We start from the raw sequence: 19,547 nt of genomic DNA on the forward strand, positions 1-19,547 counted from the left end.
ATCTTTCTAAATATATAAATATATCCTTCTCGGTTCCCTGAATATCTTTCTTCTTTGACATTTCATTGCTCTGTGCCAAACATTTCATCATGCTACATAAGGGTTTTCACAATCAGTGTCAAACATGTCTCCTAATCTCTTACACAGAGTAACGTCCCCTGTCATGAACCCAGGCTCTGCTCACAGCCTATTCCCTCTATCTGAAATGCCTTGTTTTTTCATTCTTTTTCAGGAAAATTTCTGATTTTAATTTAAGAACTCAAATATTAACTTCTCTGTGAATACTGTCTTCTTCCTTACAAAGTCTTAACTCTCCCTCTCTTTGTTTCGCCAAACCCTGCCCATACCTTTTGTATTGCTTCGTATGGTAAGTATTGTCATTTTATTTTACTGGTTACTTTTCCCCAATAGAATGTGAGGTCCTTGAAGGTTATGTCTTTTTTAACTTTAAATATTTCTGCATAATGCAGTATCTGATTATACTATTTCCTCGGTAATGTTTGCTGAATAAACACATAAATAATATCATTATAAAGTGATCTACTTTTCCCAGTTTTTTCTGGCAGAAGTATGTGAATTTAATTCACCTAAAATGCAACCAAGTTATTTAGCCATGTGTTTAAAACATGACAAACTGGAACAAAGTCATCCTTTACTCTCTTAAAACTAAAGGCCACTTTCACCCACACAAATTCTATCAATAATTGAGGAACATGTTGAAATAAATTTGAAATTCATTCCATAATGAGATCACAGGCTTGGAGCACAGATATTTCTTTGCTGTGGAATCAGCAGTACATACCAGATCAATAAATGCAAAAAAAAGTCTTACCTGGTTCTAATTGACTTCTCAGTAGGACGAAATTATATAGCAATATTTAACAGAACTGATATATTTAGAATGTTCTTATTTCTCATGAAATACATGAAATTGAAAGACCAAGTCTTCTTTATTTGGATATCTAAAACATCCATATGGAATTATAAGATACCTAACAAATAATGGGCTACTAATATTTTTGTCACACAGTTATCCGATCAAGTCTCCATGCCATTCCTCACAGATAGATTCTTTGTCTTATTCATCTTTAAAGGTCAGGGCTGATCAAGAGACAGGGACATAAGGGGTTTAATGAATGTTTATTGAGTCCATAAATGAAAGAAAGAGAAGTGAAAGTAATTGCACATTGTATGTAAATAAACATGTATCCTTCAAATTAGGGCGTCAGTATTTTTTGATCCCCAAAGATTCTCTTAGGTAGCTACTTTTCACTTTTACTTATTTTTTAATAATTTGCTCAACAAATAGCGAGTCCACAGGATACTAGGTGAAATAAGCCAGTTATATAAAACAAATATTATAACTCCAGAAATTTCCTGCCAAATTTACAGCTGAACTGTGATGCAAATATAACTACATCTAAAATAAAAGTACTGGGATGATACAGACAACAGACATTGAAGTATGCTTTTGGTGATTTAGGCAGAAAGCTTGGGAGGCTTTAAAGTAAACAAGCCCTGGCTGGTTTTGCTCAGGGGTTAGAGCATCGGCCTGTGGATCAAAGAGTCATGGGTTTGATTCTGGTCAAGGACACGTACCTCTGTTGTGGTTTGTCCCCGGCCCTGGTCAGGGTCATGTGGGAGGCAACCAGTTGATGTGTCTCTCTCACATTGATGTTTCTCTCTCTCTTTCTCTCCTTCCCCCATCCCTCCCACTCTATCAGAAGATAAATAGAAAAGTATCCTTGGGTGAGGAATTTAAAAAATGATAATAAAGTAAACAAAATGACAATAAAGTAAACACTTTATGTCCTGTTTAGTTGGGAGTTTGTAGTATACAGAAAAAAAAAAGATAAATAAAAATAAAATAGAGTGAAAAAGAAAGAAAATAATTGGATTAGTGTTTGAGATAAGGGCATCTAGCCCTCATAAAACAAAAGTAAAAACTGGACCTAAACTTGGTTGCCGATGGAGTCTGTAAGCCTTAGTGCTATACCTAAAAAAAAAGGGGTGCTTTTTGTTTTATATGTGTTGAAGTCTCATAAAAATACTATATGATTCCACTTAGTGAGACACCTAGAGTAGTCACAACCATAATGACAGAAACTAATCGCCAGGGGCTGGGAAAGCAGGCAGTGAGGAGTTATTGTTTAATGGGTACAGAGCTGCAGTTAAACAAGATGAAAAGAGTTCTGAAAATAGATGGTGGTGATGGTAGCACATTATAAATGTATTTAATACCACTGAACTGTACACTTACAAATGATTACGATGTTAAATCTAATGTTTGTGTTTTCTACCATAATAAAAAAAATATCTGGAAAAAAATACTGCTATATTTAGGTAGTTGTACTTGTACTCAATTTGAGGAAAACAAAATGAACAGGACATAATCCCAGTCTTCAACTCATACAAAGTAGTAAGGAGGAAAAAAAGAAAAGATAAATGCCAGGAATATTGAACACTTTTCTAACGTGTTCTAGAAAACACTAGTTTCTGAGATGCTACACACCCCCCCCCCAAAAAAAAACAAGTATGGCCAATAGCCTGAGAGAGTGGGAAATGGTCAGTACTCTTAGAGAGTTACAATGACAAAGCCAACTACACTCTCTGACACCACATGCAACAAAGAAATATGTTTAATTCAAAAAAATTTTATCATTTGATAAAAATGTTTTCTTTGCAGAACACCTATGAATATACGAGCTTCACAGATAATACATTGGTAAGTGGTAAAATAGCATTCAAAAGTTCTATGAGATAGAAGAACCCATGAAAGCAGAGAGGGAGAAAGCAAAGAGCTAACTTAGCCTGGTGGAGGTAAAGGCAGAGGCTGGGACTGGACAGGACACCCATAGTAGAGAAACGTCTCCATAGAATGCCAGGATAAGAAAAAAACCCACATCCATTAAGTCTGAAGAAATAACTTATAAAGCCATCAAGACAAATTATGCTTCCATAATTCCTAGTTTACATTCATTAGTAGCCCCTAGGGATACTTTCAAGCTTTTAAAACTAAGAAACATCAATTTGTGTGTGAATGTGAAAAGATATGGAATTCAGTTGCAATTCCACCTAGAGCTAGTTTAGCTCTTCTTCCATAACCCTCACAAACCAGTTCCTATCACTGTAGCTTTGCTCTGTCTCTGCGAAGTGAACCCTCATAAGCCAAGTTTAAGTGCTTAACCCTTACTTTCTATCTAGTGTCTCTAAATTTATCTTTGGGCTTTTTTGTCTCTTTAATGGATTTTGGCTTGCTGTTAATATTAATTCCTCAGCACTTTCTATCCAAATTCTGCCCTAGGGTCTTCTGTCCAGTGTGCTGTAAGCTCAAATCCTACTGCCTGTAAATGGATGTCTCTATCTGCCTAAACAGATATTTAGTTCCCATTTGCCTATAGAATCTTGCTTTGCTTTATTCATTTATGGATGGTGATATTCTGATGCTTGTGGGTCTCCTCAAAACAAGAAAAAGTTGGTGTCTTGTTTTTTATCATGGAACATTCAAGTTGAGAATAATGTGTGCCCACATTAGCTCCCAGTCTAACCTCTGTATCCATTCAGCAGACTCATAAATTAAAACTCATGTTTTTTTGCCTTTGAAAGCTACTCATAATAAATATACCATCAGACTCCTTAGTACCACCCTTTTATTTTTCCTGAGGGGGGTGTGTGTGTGTGTGTGTTTTATAATTTTGTATTAATTGATTTTTGTTACAGATATTTCTCCTTTTTTTCCCCATTGACACCCTCGTCCCCATCACCCCCACCCAATACCCGGCTTTGTTGTCCATGTCCATCGGTATTGCGTACATGCATATAAGTTCTGTGGTTTGCCTCTTCCCTCCCCCCACCACCCCCTCTTCTGAGGGTTGTCAGACTGTACCCCACTTCCATGTCTCTGGTTCTACCCAATTCCTGAGAATGTTATGTTCATTATATTACACAAATAAGTGAGATCATGTGATATTTGTCTTTCTCTGCTTGGCTTGTTTCACTTAGGATAATACTTTCCAGGTCCCTCCATGTCATCTCAAAGGATAAGAGATCTTTCTTTCTTACAGCTGCATAGTACTCCATTGTGTATATGTACCACTGCTTTTTATCCATTCATCTACTGATGGACACTTAGGCTGTTTCCAGATCTTAGCTATTGTAAATAGTACTGCTATAAAAATGGGGGTACATATATTCTTTCTGATTGGTGTTTCAGGCTTCTTAGTGTATATTCCTAGAAGTGAGATCACTGGGTCAAATGGCAGTTCAATTTTTAATTTTTTGAGGTAACACCATAGTGTTTTCCATAGTGGCTGCACCAGTCTGCACTCCCACCAGCAGTGTACTAGAGTCCCCTTTTCTCCACACCCTCGCCAACACTTGTTGTTTGAGGATTTGTTGATGGCGACCATTCTGACAGGTGTGAGGTGATACATCATTGTTGTTTTAACTTGCATCTCTCTGATGATTAGTGATGTTGAGCATTTCTTCATATGTCTCTGGGCAATTTGTATGTCCTGTTTGGAGAGGTGTCTATTTGGCTCCTCTGCCCATTTTTAATTGGGTTATTTGTCTTCCTTTTGTTGAGTTGTATTAGTACTCTATTTATTTTGGAAACTAACCCCTTATCTGATATATCATTGGTAATTATGGTATCCCATACAGTGGGTTGCCTTTACATTTCGGTGGTTGTTTCTTTTGCTGTTCAGAAGTTCTTAGTTTGATGTAGTCCCATGTACTCATTTTTTCTTTTGTTTCTGTTGCCTTCGGTAATGTATCAGTGAAAATTCTGCTGTGGATGATGTCTGAAATTTTGTTGCCTACATTTTCCTCTAGGATTTTTATGGATCCATGGGTCACATTTAAGTCTTTTATCCATTTTGAGTTTATTTTTGTGTATGGTGTAAGTTGATGGTCTAGTTTCATGTTCTTGCATGTAGCTATCCAATTTTCCCAACACCATTTATTAAAGAGGCTATCTTTACTCCACTGTATGATCATGCCTCCTTTGTCAAATATTAATTGAGCATAATGTCCTGGGTCCATTTCTGGGTTCTCTGTTTTGTTCCACTGGTTTATATGCCTGTTCTTGTGCCAGCACCAGCATGTTTTGATTACAGTAACTTTGTAGTATAATCTGATATCTGGTACTGTGATTTCACCTACTTTGTCCTTCTTTTTCAAGATTGCTGTGGCTATTCAGGGTCTTTTTTGGTTCCATATGAACTTTTCAAGTATTTGTTCTAGTTCTGTGAAGTATTTCGTTGGTATTTTGATGGGTATTGCATTGAATCTATAGATTGCTTTGGGTAATATGGACATTTTAATGATGTTAATTCTTCCAATCCATGAACAAAGTATGTGCTTCCACATTTTTATATCTTCCTCTAGTTCTTTTTTCAATGCCCTGTAGTTTTCTGGAAATAGGTCCTTTACTTTTTTGGTTAACTTTATTCCTAGGTATCTTAATTTTTTTGCCGCAATGGTAAATACGATTGTTTTTTTCAGTTTCTCTTTCTATGACTTCATCATTGGTGTATAAGAATGATGTTGATTTCTTGACAGTAATTTTGTATCCTGCTACTTTGCCAAATTCATTTATTAAGTCTAGTAGATTTTTGATGGAGTCTTTAGGGTTTTTTATGTATAATATCATGTCATCTGCAAATAATGACAGTTTCACTATCTCCGCTCCAATTTGGATCCCTTTTATTTTTTCTTCATGTATGCTTGCTGTCGCTAAGACTTTTAGCACTATGTTAAATAAGAGTGGTGAAAGTGGGCATCCTTGTCTTGTTCCTATTCTTAAGAGAAATGCTTTTAGTTTTTGCCCATTGAGTATGGTGTTGGCTGTAGGTTTTTTCTATATGGCCTTTATTATGTAACTCTATTCCCACATTGCTGAGCATTTTTATCAGAAATGGGTGCTGGATTTTGTTGACTGCTTTTTCAGCATCTATTGATATGATCATAGGTTCTTATCTTTCATTTTGTTTATGTAGTGTATCACATTTATTGATTTGCGAATATTGTCTTGCATCTCTGGGGTGAATCCCACTTGGCCATGGTGAATAATTTTTTTTGATGTATTGCTAGATTCGATTTGTTAGTATTTTGTTCAGGATTTTGGCATCTATGTTCATCAGTGATATTGGCCTGTAGTTTTCTTTCTTTGTAGTGTCTTTTTCTGGTTTTGGAATTAGAATTATGCTTGCCTCATAAAATGAGTTTGGAAGTCTTCCTTCTTCTTGAATTTTTTGAAATAGATTGAGGAGAATGGGTGTTGGTTCTTCTTTGAATATTCAGTAAAACTTCCCTGTGAAGCCATCCAGGCCTGGACTTTTGTTTGCTGGGAAAGTCTTAATTACATCTTCCATTTCCTTACTTGTTATTGGTCTGTTCAAATTTTCTATTTTTTCCTGGTCCAGATTTGAAGAGGATGTGTTTCTAGAAATTTGTCCATTTTGCTTAGATTGTCGAGTTTGTTGCCATATAATTGTTCATAGTATTTGTTATTGATCCTTTGTATTTCTATGGTGTCAGTTGTTACTTCTCCTCTTTCATTTCTGATTTTGTGTGTTTGGGTTCTCTCTCTTTGTTTCTTGGCGAGTCTAGCTAAGGGTCCATCAATCTTGTTTATCTTTTTGAAAAACCAGCTCTTTGTTTCATTGAGTTTTTGAATTGTTTTTTTGGACTCTATGTCATTTATTTCTGCTCTGATATTTACTATTTCCTTTGTTGTACTTGCTCTGGGGTTTTCTTTTTGTTTCCTTTCTAGTTCTTTAAGTTGTGAGGTTAGATAGTCTATAAGAAAATTTTCTTGCTTCTTGAGGTAGGCCTGGAGTGCTATAAACTTCCCTCTCAGAACTGCTTTCGCTGCACCCCATAGATAGATTTTGTGTTGTTGTGTGTTCATTTTCATTGGTTTCCAGGAAGTTTTTAATCTCTTCCTTGATCACCTCAGTAACCCACTCATTATATAATAACATGCTATTTAGCCTCCATGTGTTTCGATGTCTTTGCATGTTCTTGTTGCAATTGATTTCTAGTTTCATGCCATTGTGATCTGAGAAGATGTTTGATATGTTTTCAATCTTGAACTTGTAGAGACTTGTTTTGTGTCCTAACATGTGGTCTATCTTTCAGAATGTCCCATGTGCACTTGAGAAGAATGTGAATTCTGTAGTTTTGGGGTATAATTTTCTGTAGATATCTATTAAATCCATTTGGTCTAGTGCTTCATTTAGAGTCTCTGTTTCCTTGTTAATTTTTTGTCTAGAGGATCTATCCAGTGATGTCAGCAGGGTGTTGAAGTCCCCTGCTATGATTGTATTGCTATTGATTTCTCCTTTGAAGTCTTCCAGAAGATTTTAAATATATTTTGGTGCTCCTATATTGGGTGCATATATGTTTACCAAGGTTATATCTTCCTGTTGGATAGATCCTTTCAATATTATGTAGTGGCCTTCTTTGTCTCTAGTTATGGCCTTCATTTTGAAATCTATTTTATCAGATATGAGTATTGCTACCCCAGCTTTTTTTTTCCTTTCATTTGCTTGGAAGATTTTTTCCATCTCTTCACTTTCAATTTATGTGAGTCTTTTGTTGTGAGGTTGGTCTCTTTTAAACAACATGTAGATGAGTCATGCTTTCTTATTCAATCAGCTACTCTGTGTTTTTTTATCACAGCATTCAATCCATTTACATTTAAGGTGACTATTGATATGTACTTATTTATTGCCATTTTTGGTTAGTGAGGTTATATTTTTCTTCCTATTTCTTCTACTAATTACAGCAGTTCTTTTAACATTTCTTGCAGAGCTGGTATAGTGCTAATGTATTCCCTTAGCCTTTTTTTTTGTCTGGGAAGCTCTTTATTTGACCTTCTATTTTACATGATAGCCTTGCTGGGTAGAGTAGTCTTGGATTCAGATTCTTGTTTTTCATGACCTTGATTACCTCATACCATTCCCTTCTGGTCTATAGTGTTTCTGTTGAGAAGTCAGCTGAAAGCCTTATGGGGTTTCCTTTGTAGGTAACCTGTTGCTTATCTCTTGCTGCCTTTAGGATTCTCTCTTTGTCTTTAATTTTTGGCTTTTTAATTACTATGTGTAATTGTAATTGGTGTGGGTCTGTTTGGGTTCTTCTTACTTGGGGTCCTCTGTGTTTCTTGAACTTCAATTCCTTCTTCCTTCACCAAATTAGGGAAGTTTTCTATCACCATTTCTTCAAATACATTCTCTAACCCTTGCCCATTTTCTTCCTCTTCAGGGACTCTTAAGATGCAAATGTTATTATGTTTCCAGTTGTCCCACAGTTCTCTTAAGCTGTCTTCCTGTTTTTAAATTACTTTTTTTCTTTTGGTTTTTTGATTGGTTGATTTTTTTCTACTCTGTCTTCTAATTCAATGATCTGGTCCTAAGCTTCCTCTACTCTGCTGGTTAGTCCTTCCAATGTGTTCTTAATTTCTGCTATGTCTATCTTCATTTCTTCTTGGTGGTTTTTCATTTCCAATTGGTTGATTTTCAATGTTTCTATGTCTTTACTCATGGTGCTCATGTCCTTACACATGCTGTTGAGCTTCCTCAAGATCATGACTCTGAATTCTAGCTCTGTTAACTTGCTTAACTGCATTACATTTATTTCATCTTCAGTAGAGGTCTCTTGTTCTTTCATTTGGGATTTGTTTCATTGTTCCAACATTTTGGCTATTTCAGTGGGTTTTGGAGCCTTCCAAATTTCCCCTGTGGGTGTTGGTGTTCTGCTGTTTGTGGCTCCCTCTACTGGGTTTGGATGAGCGAGGGAGGACCCACCTTAAACACCACTGTCAAGTCTTATTTTTTTGGCTACAGTTGCAAGTCCAGGAAAGGTTCAGTTATCCTCTAGCTTTTTGCCTGGAGGCTATTAGTCATGGTTACTTGAAGAGCCTTGGTTTCTCAGTTGAATGAAAAACTCCCTCTGATGTTCAGCATAAGGGGATTTCCTAAGGCTGGGGCAGATGCTGGTTGTTAATGAGTCTCAATTTGCATTTCAATGGCCCACAGGTCACCGGCTCTCTCCAGAGCCCTGGGAAGGAGTAAGATGACCACTGTCCTATGTGGCTGCAACTCAGCAAAAGCTCTGAGCACCCTCCAAATCCTGAGTGTCCCCACACAGTTCCAGTCCAGTTTGCCCTCCCTTTGCTGGAGCCCAAGGTGAGTGGCTGTGGGTATTTCAGTGCTCTGTCCGGGCTCTGCGCTGTGGAGACGCTTGGGAATTTAACCTCGAGGCTGCTGCTCACAGCTAAGGCTGCTGATGTCCATGGGCTCCCAGCCCCACTCTCGTTCCTCCGCAATCCTACCAGGATCAAGTCAGTGTCCCTGGTTATATGGTCCTTGCAAGCTGCTTTTTTGTTGCTTTTTCCCAACGATTTGTCATTATTTTTTTTTTTTTTTGTAATTCCAGTTTGGTCCTGGGAGATGGTCTGTGTAACTTCCATTCACTCCGCCACCATTTTGGAATCCTCTGTTTCACCCTGTTTGGGTAAAACTTCCTACCAGCTTCCTTCTGAGTTTATAAGACATTTGGCCAATGCCAAGAGGATCTATGGAGATCAGGCATTTCAGTTTGCTAATTTCTTGCATAGAAAGTGTTAGAAATATGGCAATAGCATCACTATAGTAATTTTGCAAAATGTCTTCAAAGTCATAATATTTATTTCTAGAATCAGAGTATAAGAAAATAGTTTAGGGAAACTGTAGTAGTAAACGGTGTTATTATTCATATGCCAGACAAGACAGTTTATTTAAGGTTTGTAAATGATGGAGAGATAATCATAAAATTCTGCAAAGAAAACTATGTACAGCAATGCCTAAAATAAGAGAAAAACAATGACTTTATTGTCAGCTAGAGTTAAAGGGTAGTGGAGTGATAGCAGCATTGATTATTATGTGCTCACACAGCTGTTTAGGCAATTTCTCTCATACACTATGCCATTTTATGAAAGATATTTAAGAGCTCAATAGATTAATTCAGCTAAGCAAATAATAAATAGTAAATAATAACGATTATAATAATAGCAACAACTTGTTAAAGAATTAAAACAAAACCCTTTGCATGGAAATACAACTCTGGCTCCTGTCCATCTATGAGCACTCCTGACCACAAGATTGTCCTCCCGTCAGCTGACCTCTTATTCTGCTTTATACCCTCTACCCACTTGCTCACGTGCCTTGCCCATATGTGCCCTCCTGTATTACCCAGCACACTCAGGATCAATTACCTCCTTATTGACTCCTCCTTGATTCCCCAAGACAGAAGGTGTTGCTACTTCGTCTAGGCTCCCACAGTATAATATGAATCCTTAGATAAATTTGTATATGATTAAATACATCACCATCCTCTCAATAATTTTAGCTAAAAACATGAGTCATTTTTTTCCCATTTCTCCCTTTTTTTATATTCTATACCCAGTTTAAGTTTTTATGCAGTCCTGCATTCAGCCAATATTTACTGACTAATATCCAGATGTTCTCACACCTCTATTCTCCTTTGCCCTGGGTCAGACCACATCTTTTATGGTACATACACTTATGGCTCCTTCTCTGTCCTCACTGCCTTTAAACTCCCTGCTCACTTTCCAGGAATACACAAGTAAAGTCATCCACTTGCCTTTTTTTTAATCCTCAATTGAGGATATTTTTTTTCCATTGATTTCGGAGAGTTGAAGGGAGGGATGAATGGAGAGAGAGAGAGAGAGAGAGAGAGAGAGAGAGAGAAACATCAATTGATTGCCTCCCATGTGCACCCTGACTGGGGCCAGGGATAAAACCTGCAACCCAGGCATGTGCCCAGACCTGGAATCAAACCCATGACATTCCAGTGCATGGGACAGTGCTCTAACCCACTGCATCACACCAGCCAGGCAAGTCATCACTTTCTTAAAGTACATTTGCTGTCATTTCAATTTTCAAAAATATTTACTTTTTTCTTATTCTCTAAAAAATTAAATCAAAATTCCTCAGTATATTATGGAGAGATCTTTATGGTCTGGTCCTGAAAGTCATATTTTCCAAACCCAGTGCTAATCCATCTACTCACTGCTCTTGAAACCCTATACAAGTTTACACCTTTCATTTTTGCTTATAGAAACCCCAATCTAGGTTGCCCTTTTCTATCTTTCATGCTATCAAAAGCTAGTCATTCTTCAAGATCACCAAATGCTACCTCTCTCATAAAGCCTTTCTCCTCATCCACATTCAAAATGAACCATTATTTCTTCTGTGTGCTCATAATGTTTTATCACTTTCTCTTCTTAAATGTGCTTTCCAATGCCTTGTATCATCTTATTTGATAAATAAAATTAAAACAGGTATATATGTCCTCTTTCCAATTAGTATTCTATTCAATAAAAATTTGTGTTGAAAATGATTAGTGAGTAACAAGAACATTACTCTAGAAATTAAAAGATTAGATTCTGTAATAATTTACATTAAAATAAAAGAGATTTTCCCTGGCCAGGTGGCTCAGTTGATTGCAGCCTGGTCCCATACACTAAAAGGTTGGGGGTTCGATTCCCAGTCAGGGCACATACCTAGGTTTCAGGTTTGATCCCCAGCGGGGGCGCATAGAGGAGGCAACCAATTAATGTTTCACTTGCACATCAATGTTTCTCTCTCTCTCTCTCTCTCTCTCTCTCCTTCTCTCTTTCCCTCTCCCTCTCCCCTCCTCTCTCTCTAAGATCAATAAAAACATATCCTTGGGTGAGGATTAAAAAAAAAAAAGAAGAGATTCAATAAAGTCATTTAACACTGAAGTAATGTGTTTCAGATGACAATCGACATTTTATGTACATAGGAGTTGCTGTTCCAATGGGGCAGAGAGCCTTCTTCCTAAGAGTGAGTCTTAACTCCAGAGATTCCCCTCGAAGACAGAAAAAAGGAAATAGAAAGATACACATACACATACATATGATCATGCATCTACATGTATATTTTATGTACGTATATATGTGTATATGTGTGTATATATTTATAGCCCAGACATATAATTCATCCCCTCTGGAAAATCCACACCCACTTCATCTCAAGCCTAATAATACAATCAATCAAAAGCTAGTAAGATGGGCCCTAGCTGGGTAGCTCAGTTGGTTGAAATCTCCTCCTGATATACCAAGGTTGTGGGTTCAATCCCCAGTCAGGGCACATACATGAGGTGACCAATAAATGCATAAATAAGTGAAACAAGAAATCAATCTCTCTCTCTCTCTCCCTCAAATTAATCAATTAAAAGAGCTAAGCAGATGGAAAGAAAGATTCTTCACCACAGGGCAGTTTTCTTGAATATCTAGTCTGATGACTAACTAAAATAACATTAACATTCCCCTCAGCTTAACTAAACTTATACAGGTTTCTTTCTGACTATAGATCCCTCATCTCCCTTTCCTTAGATCATTTACTTTGGAAAACTTGCTATTGTAAATTATTAACCTGACCCTATGAGATGAAATCTTCTTCATTCTCTTGCTGGAAGCCATCCCTTTTCACTGTAATCAAGAAAGACAGTCTCCCTATCTCCTTGTCTTTATGGGAGGATATGAGCTTAACTTAGAGAAGTGCCAATTAGCAAACAGAGATAGTCTAATCACACTGGAAACTTGTTCCTAACATCCTCCAGTACTTTTCCATTCACTTACCACTGCTCATGAACTCTCTGCCTTTTGTTTCAGTGAAATTGAGTTCAGTTTCTCTACCCTCTCTCAATAGTCTTGACCCCTAGTGCAGTTGCCTTGAATAAAGTCTTCCTTGCCTGTTTAACTTGTCTGGTGCAATTTTTCTTTGACATGACAAGCTGAGCAAGCTAGTGCACTACCGCTGACTATTTAAGTGAGGCAAGTTTCAATGTGTCATCCTCGATCACCCTTTGATAAGAGTTAAACTGGGATGACAGGCTGTTAATGTTCCCCCACCTCTATGATTCCATGGTCATATGCAAAGGACAAGTAGGAGAAAAGGAATCCTATTTATTACTTCTGGGGATTAAATACAATTGAAGAAATCATCTTAAATAAATAAACAAAATTTTTTCTCTTTCTTAGTTGTGTTCCACTTCTCTAACTTTTCACAGAATTCAGCTATAAATACAATCATTTGTTTTTTATTATAATACTGTAATAATTGTTCATTTCCAGGTTCTTTGATTAAAGTAAGTTTGATTTACTCTTGACTGGTTTTAACAGTTTAGGGAAGAGAAAAGCATGATTAATTTATCTAGACAGCATAGCATTGTGACTTTTTAGCCTGTTCATGTATCTACAAATTAAGGTAAGTGCAAAACCCTCTGTGGCTGCCCTTGAATAAGTAGTATATCCACACTTCTAAAATGTACTTTTTTAACCATTACATTATAATATTGAACCTAGCTCATATTCTTCCAGACAAAGAGTAAAGAGTAATTTATGAGAACAGGGGTGTCAATACTAATTACTAACAATTTGTAGAAGAATAGAGTTAAAACCAACATAGAAGATGGAAACAAAATATATTCAGAGTGACATGCAAGAATTCACAAGAATCATTCTATGAATGTTCTGTGAATCATTTTATGAAATGTATTTGACTCAGATATACTCTCCACTTTTAAATCATCCTTTGAATGTTCTCCCTTTGGACATTTTAGGATAATTTAGCTACAAACTACGTGCAGAAGTGACAATTTTTGATTTATTGCTTGTGGTGTAAAGAAAGTAAAATATAAAGAAATGTCGTTATTCCAGTTTGGGAAAGCAATCCACAAAAGATTTTCTATACTTCCCATCTGAATTACTTATTTAAACAGGGCTATACACAGGATTCTAGATGGGATTAGAATTTAAAATTTGTAATTGTATTTATTTTAAATTTGAGGTGAATTCTCATATCAGGTCTTTAATCTTCTCAGAGTTCAATACTAAACACATATGCCAAATTAAAGTAAGTGCAATTTTGAACATTTGAGCCAAAGAAAAATATATGCCTAAATAGTAACAATAATTATCTCTTGGTAAAGAGGTTGTAGAAAATTTTATATTTCTTTTTCTTTGGTAATTTTTCTTTCTAATTTTCCTGTGGTAAATATGTGTCAGTTGTGCAATAAAAATGTAAACATGCTCAAATAAGTTAGCAGAAGGTTATTCATCAAAAAATGTATGAACACCTTGCAAACATTTCTTATAAGACTCATTTAAACTGTCAGCTTCCATTCATTAAGTAATACATTAATCATCTGGGATAAAGTTGCTTTTTATACTCAATTGTACAAGGTCACATTCTTTTCTACAGAAAACGAAGAATAGCAGCTATTTGAGTCATGTGTTCAGACGATATTTTGAGTTGTGCAAAATGAAGGTTATTTTCAAGATATCAACTAATAACTCAACAGTGGCTTAAAATCCCACAATGGTTCTCCACTGTGCCCAGGATGAAATTAAACAGTACTCACAAGGGTTCACAGATTGTAGGTATTGTAATAATGATAATAAAAACAGGTGCTAACATTCATTGAATACTCTGTTTCACATTTTATGCTAAGTGCTTTGCAAGAATTATGTACTCTTGAAAACTGCCCTCTGCTGTAGGTATTTTTATCCCCCTTTGCAGATGCAGACTCGAGCTAAAGAGCTCTAGGTGCTCCCAGGTCATTTGTCTGTCAGGAAGAGATTACTATGGTTCAGTAACAATTTTTATTCCCTCTATGATTTGCCAACTCTGGATCATGGTTATAAATAAGGAACAAAAGATGAGCTCTTAGAAAAAGTTTTTTATGAAAAACAAAAAAAAACACCACCACAACCCTTTGCTAACAGATATATTTAGTGTTACCAATATTTGTACTTAAAACTCAAATGTTATCAAAATACTTGGGGTTAACAGGCTATTGATCTTGTCAATTTATTAACAGGAATACATTAAATTGCATAGTATTTCACAGTTCACAAATCACTGTAATATACATAAACTCATTTATTCTTCGCATGAACTAAATGCACAGGGAATTATTTTACAGATGAGAAAACTAAAACCTAAGCAATTTCCCAGTCGTTATACAACAAAGAAGCTGGAGAGCTCACATTCAAATCCACATTCTACTGACTTCTGTTGGTGTTTTCACTCTACTGTTATAATATTAGAACTCTCTCTAATTCACTATATTATTATCAGTTACCAAGGTACAAAAGAATTTGAGTTAGGGAAAGAAGTAAGAGTGCTCATTATGTTGCTCTACTTATCAAAAGTGAGCCAATGGGATCTCATTGAAATCACATTCACGAAGATGTCACCTCCTCCTCTCTCCCATGGATCCACATTCTGACAATACTTTGGAAACTGGAGAAGCCATACAAGTGCCCAGTTCACAAGGCAGAGGCCAAGTTGCCCAAGGCAGTTCCTCCTCAAATATTGAGCAAAGCATGGTATTATCCATGATGGGGGACTTTACTTACTTGTATGTTGTGCACATTCTAAGAATAAAAGCTATAATTTCATTAGACTAAAGTTCCAATGATGCATTTCAGTCACAAACTATAGCTTTTGGCTTTGTCTGTTGGATCTGAACACTCAGTGTGAAGCTAATCACCAAAGAAAGCCATCAGGGGCTCACTGGACAGCAGTGAAGCAGAGAGTGAGGCTGGAGTGACCTTTCAGCAGCTCCCTCGCAGTCATCTCTCCATAGGGGCTCATACTGCCTTAGGTCAAGGTCTGTTCCAAATTCAGGTCACCAGAGTCTATTTAGTGCCAATTGGACTGAGCTCTGAGTTTTTGCATGTGTCACTAAACAAAGCAACGACAGCGAAGTAGTCACAGAAAGATTTCATTACCTTTTGCCAACAATTTCTTTAAATTAACTGACTTATTTATTTTTGTTACAGATGTTTCTCCCCCACCCCACCCCGCAGACACCCTCCTCCTGCTCCCGCTCCCCTGGCCCCCTCCTCTAAGGTTTGTCAGTCTGAACCATACTCCTTTCTATGTCCCTGGGTGTATTTCGTTCATCAGCTTTTTTTGTTCATTATATTCCACAAATAAGTGAGATCAGGTGGTATTTGTCTTTCTGCGATTGGCTTATTTCACTTAACATAATACTCTCCAGGTCCCTCCATGTCACCTCAAAGGATAAAAGATTTCTTTTTCTTACAGCTGCATAATGTTCCATTGTGTATATGTACCACAGCTTTTTTATCCACTCATCAATTAATGGACAGTTGGGCTGTTTCCAGATCTTAGCAACTGTAAATAGTGTTGCTATGAACATGGGGGATACATATATTATATCTGATTGGTGATTCAAGCTTCTTAGGATATCATCCTAGAAGTAGGATCACTGGGTCAAATGGCAGCTTCATTTTTAATTTTTTGAGGTAACACCATATTGATTTTCATAGTGGCTGCACCAGTCTGCATTTCTACCAGCAGTGTACTAGAGTCCCCTTTTCTCCACACCTTCACCAGCACTTGTTTGATGATTTGTTGATGGCAGCCATTTTGGCAGGTGTGAGATGATACCTCATAGTCATTTTAATTTGCATCTCTCTGATGATTAGTGATGTTGAGCATTTTCTCATATGTCTCTTGGCCATTTGTATGTCCTGTTTGGAGAGGTATCTCTTTAGGTCCTCTGTCCATTTTTTAACTTTGTCTTCCTTTTGTTGAGTTGAATGAGTACCCTATATATTTTGAAAATTAACCCCTTATCTGATGTATCATTGGCAGTTATGCTCTTCAATATAGTGGGTTCCCTTTCCATTTTGATGGTTGTTTCTTTTGCTGTGCAGAGGCTTTTTAGTTTGATGTAGTCCCATGTGTTCATTTTTTCCTTTGTTGCTCTTGCCTTAGGCATTGTATCAGTGAAAATTCTGCTGCATGTGATGTCTAAAATTTTGTTGCATACATTTGCTTCTAGGATTTTTATGGATTCACGAGTCACATTTAAGTCTTCTATCTATTTTGAGTTTATTCTTGTGCATGGCGTAAGTTGGTAGTCTAGTTTCTTTTCTCTCTTTTTTTTTTGCATGTAGCTGTCCAATTTTCCCAACACCATCTATTAAAGATGCTCTCTTTGCTTTATTGTATGTTTATGCCACCTTTGTCAAATATTAATTGAGCATAATGTCTTGGATCTATGTCTGGATTTTCTGTTCTGTTCCATTGATCTACATGCCTGCTCTTGTGCCAATACCAGGCTGTTTTGATTACAATGGCTTTGTAATATAACCTGATATCCAGTATTGTGATCCCTCCTACTTTGTTCTTCTTTTTCAAGATTGCTGTGGCTATTAGTGGTCTTTTTTGGTTCCATATGAACTTTTGAAGTATTTGTTCTAGTTCTGTAAAATATGTTGTTGGCATTTTAATGGGAATTGTATTGAATCTGTAGATTGCTTTGAGTAGTATGGGCATTTTAATGATGTTAATTCTTTTAATCCATGAACAAGGTATATGCTTTCACTTTTTTATATCCTCCTCTAATTTCTTTTTCAATGTCCTGTAGTTTTCTGCAAATGGGTCTTTTACTTCTTTGGTTAAATTTATTTCTAGGTTATCTTAATTTTTTGCCGCAATGGTAAATGGGATTGTTTTCTTAGTTTCTCTTTCTGTGAGTTCATTATTGGTGTATAAGAATGCCATCAATTTCTTGATGTTAATTTTGTATCCTGGTACTTTGTCAAATTTGTTTATAAAATCTAGTAGATTTTTGATGGAGTTTTTAGGGTTTTCTGTGTACAATACCATGTCATCTGCAAATAATGACAGTTTCACTTCCTTCCTTCCAATTTGGATCCCTTTTACTTTTTCTTCATCTCTAATTGCTGTGGCTAAGACTTCCAGTATTATTTTAAATAAGAGTGGCAAAAGTGGGCATCCCTGTCTTGTTCCTGTTCTTGAGGGAACTGCTTTTAGTTTTTGCCCATTAAGTATGATGTTGGCTGTAGGTTTTTTATATATGGCCTTTATTATGTCAAGATAGGATCTCTCTATTACCACATTGCTGAGCGTTTTTATCATAAATGGGTGCTGGATTTTGTTGAATGCTTTTTCAGCACCTATTGATATGATCATAGGTTCTTATCTTTCATTTTGTTTATATGGTGTATCACATTTATTGATTTGCAAATATTGTACCAGTCTTGCATCACTGGGATGAATCCCACTTGGTCATGGTAATTTTTTTAATGTATTGCTGGATTTTTAAAATATTGTTAATATTTTGTTAAGGACTTTGGTATTTATATTCATCAGAGATACTGGCCTGTAGTTTTCTTTCTCTGTAGTGTCTTTATCTGGTTTTGGAATTAGAATTATGCTAGCCTCATAAAATGGGTTTGTAAGGCTTTTCTGTTCTTGAATTTTTTGAATAGCTTGAGAAGAATGGATGCTAGTTCTTTGAATGTTTGGTAAAACTTTCCTGTGAAGCCATCTGGGCACAGGCTTTTTTTACTGGGAAATTCTTGATTACATATTCAATTTCCTTAGTTGTTATTGGTCTGTTCAAGTTTTCTATCTCTTTCCATTTCAGTTTTGAGAGACTATGTGTTTCTAGAAATCTGTCCATTTCTCCTAGATTGTCCAATTTGTTGGCATTTTATTGTTCACAGTGTTTGTTAACAATCTTTTGTATTTCTGTGGTGTCAGTTATTACTTCTCTTTTGTTTCTGATTTTGCTTATTTGGCTCCTCTCTCTTTGTTTTTTGGTGTGTGTAGCTAAGGGTCTATCAATCTTGTTTATCTTTTCAAAGAACAAGCTGTTTGACCTTTTGAATTGTTCTTTTAGTCTCTATGTCATTTATTTCTGCTCTGATCTTTACCATTTATTTCCTTCTACTTGCTCTTGGTTTTTCTTTCTGTTTGCTTTCTAGTTCTTTAAGTTGTGAGGTTAGATAGTCAATTAGAAATTTTTCTTGTTTCTTGAGGTAGACCTGTAGTGCTATGAATTTCCCTCTCTGGACTGCTTTTGCTGTCTCACCAATAATTTGCAGTGCATTCAAAGGCACCAGAAAATGTAATCTTACAACTGATAGAATATGGGAATATAAAATACAGGCAGCATGTGTCCAAAGGAATTTCAAAGGCACTACAAAAGAAAAACATCTCAGCACCTTACTGGATCATGTAAGACCTCTGCTAATCTGGCTCTTCTCTGCTTTTCTGAGCTTCTAGTCCAACACTCCTTTACCCCATGTCCTAGACAAAGAAATATTCTTCTGGTTCCACTTTCTTTCTTGTCACTTTCTTTGCACAACTTGCACTACTTATGCAGTGCAAATATACCTGATGAGTTAGCTCTCCATGAAACTCTCATTTACAGAGCTCCCATTTTCCATTCCACATAGTGAAAAATAATCTCTTTCAATTCTTCCATCACTCCTAGGGTAAAGTTCTCTCAAGGTACCTGTCCCATGAATTCAGCATCATTTGTTTACATGTTTGTGAGCATTCTGCTCAGTGAGAAGTTCCTCCCTTAGTGTGATATTCATCTTTACAGATCTGAGGACTAGGAAAATGCCTAGCATTGAATGGAACTCTTTGAAATGAGGAAAT

This window comes from Molossus molossus, unplaced genomic scaffold (genome assembly GCF_014108415.1).
Source record: "Molossus molossus isolate mMolMol1 unplaced genomic scaffold, mMolMol1.p scaffold_m16_p_8, whole genome shotgun sequence".
NCBI lineage: Eukaryota > Metazoa > Chordata > Mammalia > Chiroptera > Molossidae > Molossus > Molossus molossus.